This window comes from Vicugna pacos, chromosome 12 (assembly GCF_048564905.1).
Source record: "Vicugna pacos chromosome 12, VicPac4, whole genome shotgun sequence".
Lineage (NCBI taxonomy): Eukaryota > Metazoa > Chordata > Mammalia > Artiodactyla > Camelidae > Vicugna > Vicugna pacos.
In genome coordinates this window covers 18,473,147-18,479,302 of record NC_132998.1, presented here as the reverse complement: position 1 = coordinate 18,479,302, position 6,156 = coordinate 18,473,147, and the positions used below count along the sequence as shown (strand labels likewise).

Here is a 6,156-nt window from a genome sequence, read left to right as displayed (position 1 = left end):
AAAGCCTGCCCACTGCAGGGGAGTGGCTTGCTTTCCTGTAGGGGTGCGTGTGGGACGGCTGGAGGGGAGCACTACTGATGCTTTGGGGTAGAAATAGGGAGAAGTGTGAGCTGATAGTTCCTCTGCAGATAGAAAAAAAAAAAAACTGAAACTCCTCTTAGTTTGAATTTGTATTTAATTTTCATCAAGTTTACTCTGTCCTAGAGGACGTGTCCATTACAAAGTCTCACCTTTGGGACTCCTAATGGCAACCCACCTCTTTTTTCCCACTTTGAAAGCCAGAATTGGCAGTTTTTTCCTTATTCTATGAGCTACTTTTAAATGACATGCGGGAGAAGAAAGACACTGTAGTTAAATATATAAAAATAAATTTTCTTGGCTTACTGGGGTAGCAAACAAATATCTATGAGTAATGCCCCTATATCGCCAGCTAGCAGGGCACTTAATAAAATCCAAACAACTGTCACACACAGGTTATAAGGTCATTTCTCACATATAAGATAAACTAGAAATCTATCCAAAGGATAGAATCAGGGAGAACGTTATGAAGTTTGCTGCAAAATAAAAAATGAGTTTCACATGTTATTTCATTTCCCAAGGGCACTTTGATAAGCATAGGCACATATTGTCAATGCATGCTGGGCCCCAGTGCATGTTGGGGACACAGAAACAAGCAGGTTCAAAATCGTAAATGTCATTTAGTAACAAATTAAATATTTGCCACAGGTGACAGGAAAACAAATAAGTAAAATAAAGCTGTATTTTTTTTTTGGCTGCCAACAATGTGGAGAAAGACATAAATGTAAAATATGAAGACACTGTCCTTCAGGAAGGTAATGATAAGGTTTATATTTATAACATTTCCATTTAAAATAGTCACAGGGGCTTGCACCTGTCAATGTTTGTTGAATGAATAAATGAACGAATGAACAAAAATAAATGTTGTAAAAAAGTGAGTTTAGGTGGTCCCGGAGAAGAACTGGGAGTTCGTGGTCTCAGCATGGTTTAAGAAGCAACAATCCGATTTCCAAATAAACTCTAAAATGAAAGAAACCATTAGTTTTTAACACTTTCCAATACTGAGCACACCTGCCCAATAAAAATTCTGGCCTAGCAGTGTTTAAACTTCAGTTGCATTAAAATTCACCTGGGGCGTTTGTCCAAAATGAAGATTCTGATGCAGGCCCAGGAATTCGCATCTAAATGCCATCAAAGTGATTCTGAGACAAACTGGCCCAGAGACATTGTTTTGAGAAACTCTGTTCTGTACCAAGTGGCAGGCCTGAGGAGAGGTTTGGTTTCCCCCTCTCTCCTCTGTGGGTTTTTTTTGACAGCAGTTTTTATTTTGTTTGTTTTTATTGTCTTCACCCACACTTCACTGTCCCAACACCATAGCTGAGCTCAGCCTTCTTATTGGGAAATACTATTGGTTAAGTTCAGAGTTCATACTTGGAGTGTATTTTAAATTAGAATCATTCCCACAAAAGCCAACATTTAAAAGGAGAAAATTAATGAGTCCAGAATTTTGATTCTGTGGTAATTAAATAGAATTTGTAGGATAAGAAAGACAGAAAGTGAGGAGTAGAAAGATGCAAGAAAACTTCAGGTAGAGAAAGATCCTGTCAAGAGACTGGAAAATTTAACAGGTATAAAATCATTCTCTTTGTATTAAAAATGAATTAAAAGCAATTAAAATACATATTAGGGTTGCCTGATAAAATACAGGATGGTCGGTTAATTTTGAATTTCAGATAGACAGTGATTACTCTTCCAGTATAAATATCAAATTTACCTGGGCATCCTGGATTTTTATTTGTTAAATCTGGTAACTCTAACACTTACTGTTAAACTGGTGCTATGCAAAACTGGTGTTAAGAACTACTTCTCTGGGGACCACAGAGTGAAGAGCATGGGTGATGTGTCTTTGAATGAATCCCTGACATAATTGAGGTCTGACTTCCACTTGAAGGAAACCTTGCAAGATATTTCCCATGGCCTCGGAACTTCCATTTATATCAAACATCTGAGAAATTTCCCCAAAGACCATTTTACTCGATCAATATCATTCTCTACCAGCAAGATCCTCTTAATACCCCCCAGACCTTTTTAATGAAAGAGTGTAGAAGACAGTTCCCTGAACGTTCATTTTCCAGTGTATATAATTATCTAATAACAATGCCGTGTGCATGAGGCTTTCTCTCCTTTCCCATAGAAAACTCATTTGTGCCTTTCCTGTTTTAAACATTTGTAAATTCTGAGTATTTTTTTGTGTGCCTCTGGTTTTCTGAAGGCATTCTATTCACTTCTTTACAGCAACAAGAATTTTTTGTTTTTTCAATTCAGCAATATTGACATTTTGGGCCAGATAATTCTTTGTTGTTGGCGGCTGTCCTGGGTATTGCAGAATGTTTTGCAGCATCTCTGGCCTTTACCCTCTAGAGAGCGGAAACACTGCCTGAGTGTGACAACCAGAAATGTCCCTAGACATTACCAAATGTCCCTGGAGGGCAAACTCACCCCCAGTTCAGCATCACCACTTTGCATGGATAAGTTGTAATTTATTGCAACTTCCTTTCCTTCCCTACTTTCTTTTTTTTTCCTTCCTTCCTTCCGTCCTTTCTTCCCTTCCTTCCTTTCTTGTTTTCAAGGTGGGAAAAGATAATAACTTACTTAGCTTCTTATGGGAAAATGACAGTGAAATTCTTTTTAGAATTCTAATTTTTTTAAATATGAAGTCAATTATACCCAAAAATGGATTAGAAAAAAAAATCAGTGAATGATACTGGGATATACTGATAAGCAATTTAAGAAAAAATAGATCACTAAATAAACTACATATCTATAAAATGATAAAATTTTTAAACTAAAATTACCTATAAAAGATAGTGTTGGGTAGTTATCAGTATTGCATATTAATAACTTAGTAAACTATTTGAAGTGATAAAAAAAATCACAAAGGAAAAGACTAAAAGATTAAACTTTATGGATGTTATATATCTATATAATGTAATTTAGCATAATAATAAAAATGTAAAGACTGCAAAGATACAACTTGCTAATATGCAAAAGGATATACAGATATAATTTAATATATTGTTAAGAGCCTTCATATCTGACGCTACTGGGACAACAGTCAGTGAATTCATCGAAAAGTTCAAGTTCAAATTATTCATAAGTATCTTATAACTTTAAACATGTGACAATACAGTTATTCAGCAGTCTTTTGGTACAGAATCACCTCCTTCGTTTTGAATATTCCTTCAATGAAAGTTCCATATTCACTTCTTGAAGAAAACAAAACCAAAATACATCTGCATAATTTCCAGGGTATTTGTCTTTAAGTAAGATAGAATTTGTTTTAAATTATAAGGGCAAAAATCTTTTCAGTATTTATAATATCTTTCAGTATGCTGCAATTATCTATCCCACTCTAAACATAAAATTATTTTTTCACTTAGCAATTAATCTTTACTCTGTCTTTCTGAAGCATTCAACTCAATGTTTATAGAAATACATCTCTTCCCACACTCATATTTTGCCATTTTAAATAATATGAAATTGAACATTAGCTGTATATTACATATAAATTTCAAGTGGCATGAATGAGTGTGGAAAGGTAACAGCTGACTCTTGGTGAGAACGCGACAAACATACTTTACACAGAACCGCACAATTATCAGGTTTTTTTCTTTATGGATTGTACTTTTGGTGTCGTATCTATGAAACCTGTGTCTACCCCAAAGTCCCAAAACTGTTCTTTTATATTACCTTCTAGATGTTTTACAGTTTTAGTTTTTACACTTTGATCTATTATTCATTCTGAGAGTTTTTTTTTAATGTAGTACAAAGAATGGATTGGATTAAAATGTTTTGCTATTCAAAATGCACGGTGAAGAGCATGAAAAGACAAACCACAACTGGAGGAAATATTTGCCTTTTGCATTTCCACTTAATTTTAAAATCCGTTTCTCAAGCTCCACACAGGAAAAAAAAAAAAAAACAAGCAAACTTGAGATTTTAATTGGAATTGTATTGATTCTATAGATCAGTTTGAGAAGCACTGACAGCTCTAATAAACTGAGACTTCCAAACAATAAATGCTCAGTTTATTTAGATCTTTTATTTGTCACAATAATGTTTTGCAATTTTCTCCATAGAGCCCTTACAAATACTTTGTTTTATTCACAAGTATTTCATATTTTTATCTTATTATAAGTAATACCTTTTAAGTTATTTTCTCTGTTTTTATAATTTGCTCTATATTTTCTGTATATTAATTAATTAAAAGTTCTTCTAATGTTGTGAATTATACTGATTTTTTCACGCTAACCTGAAGTTGCATTCCTTTAAAAAACTCAGTTTATATACTTTCTTATAGACCTAGTTTCAATCTGACTATATGTTGCTTAGAATTTTTACATCTATGTTTATGAATAAAATTGTTCTGTAATTTTTTAATAATGTCCTTGCCAGGTTTTGGTATCAAGAATATGCTAGTCTAGCTTTGTGCAGTGGCAGTATCGTAGCCAATGAGGTTTATCTGAGGCACGATTATTGCTAATTGAAAAAAAAAAAAAGAATATGCTAGTCTAAAAAATAAACAAATAAGCTATAATATATATATTCTATTCATACTTATTTTTAAGAAGGGTGAAACCTCCACATTTTGTGGACAGTTTAATAATGGAACTATGTGTAGGTACTCATAAAGACAGGATGTAGAGAAGTGACAAGGGATCACGTGATACTCTAGGAGAAGTAATGGTCAGAGGCTATAAGTGTCATGTGGACAGGGCCACCCAAAAGGGGCTGTGGCCTAGGGCCTGGGACACAGGCAACTGGCAGCAACCCTGAAGGGAAGGAATAATACCTTCACCTTACTCTCCTTCCTCCCATTGATCTCCCGATGGTGTTCCCAATTGGCCAAACCCAACCAGAAGCCGGAGGACAAGGGACAACCCATGCCACACAGGTGAGGCATCCCAGGGCAAAAAGCAGTGAGGAGAAGGGTGGAGAGGAGATCTGGAAAGGCACAGGGAAGTACCAGCATGGGCGATAAGTTGACTGTGGCTTTGCTGTTTGATAGAGAACCAAGTGGTCCAGCAATCATGAAGCCAAGGTCCACAAAGAGTCACTGTTACTGCATCCATTGCTGGCCACATCCAATCCGAGGTCTAACTGGTCCTGAGACATTTTTGCTTTCCAGGCAAAGAAGTCACGGGAAAGACAGTTGGTGCCACCTCTACTTTTTCCATCTTCTGAACCCCCTAGTTTGGCTTCTGCTCTATGCACTAACTCTATTCAGTTGGCCCACATGGTAGATTAGGGAGAATCAGGATAAGCTAATGCACTTAACGCATCTTCCCAGCAAAGGGCTCAGAGAAGCACCTAAAGTCCTTTTTACTCCTAAAGCATGAATCATAGATATTTTTAGTTTTCTACATCTTCTCAACAGTTGTTCTGTCAACTAATTATGGATATATTCTCCTTCTCTTTTTCCTTACACACCTTCTCAAGTGTTTTTACTAGCTCATACCAGGGTACCAAGAAGCCCATTCAGCTTTGAATGTCAGGTTAAAGGACATATCAGTCCATCTTAGGAATTGATGTGATTTTAATGCACCGCAAATGAGTAGAGTCAGTAATAAACACAATCACTTTACTTCTTTTGAAAAAGAAGAAGAATAATCCCACAGCAACTGCCATTGTCCTAAAAAAACTCTCTTTCCTCATAACTACATGGAGGCGTTGACTCCTTGAATAGGACTTTAAGAATTAGCTGCACAGGCTGCTGGTTCCCTGAATGCAATTTGCAAAATATCCACAGAGTTAACATCAAAAACAAGTCCAATCTCATAATGGGCAAGAATTTATTAAATAAGACACAAAGAGCACTACCATGAAAAAAGTGATGTCTTTGATTTCCTTACATAACTTTCATTATCAAAAGACATCATTAAAAGAGTTGAAAGGCTACAGACTAGGAAAAAAATATTTGCTATTTTAATCCATTTTATTTTTACTTTATTTTATTTTTAATTGAAGTATAGTCAATTAGTGTGTCAATTTCTGGTGTACAGCATAATGTTTCAGTCATTCATATATTTACATATATTCATTTTCATATTCTTTCTCATTTTAGGTTATTATAAGATA

At 35.3% G+C, this 6,156-nt stretch overlaps 1 pseudogene; it reads left to right on the top strand.

The window, feature by feature from the left end:
* The first annotated feature begins 4,500 nt into the window (after nucleotides 1–4,500).
* Nucleotides 4,501–4,580, top strand: LOC116282714 (U4 spliceosomal RNA; annotated as a pseudogene).
* Nucleotides 4,581–6,156: the final 1,576 nt, after the last annotated feature.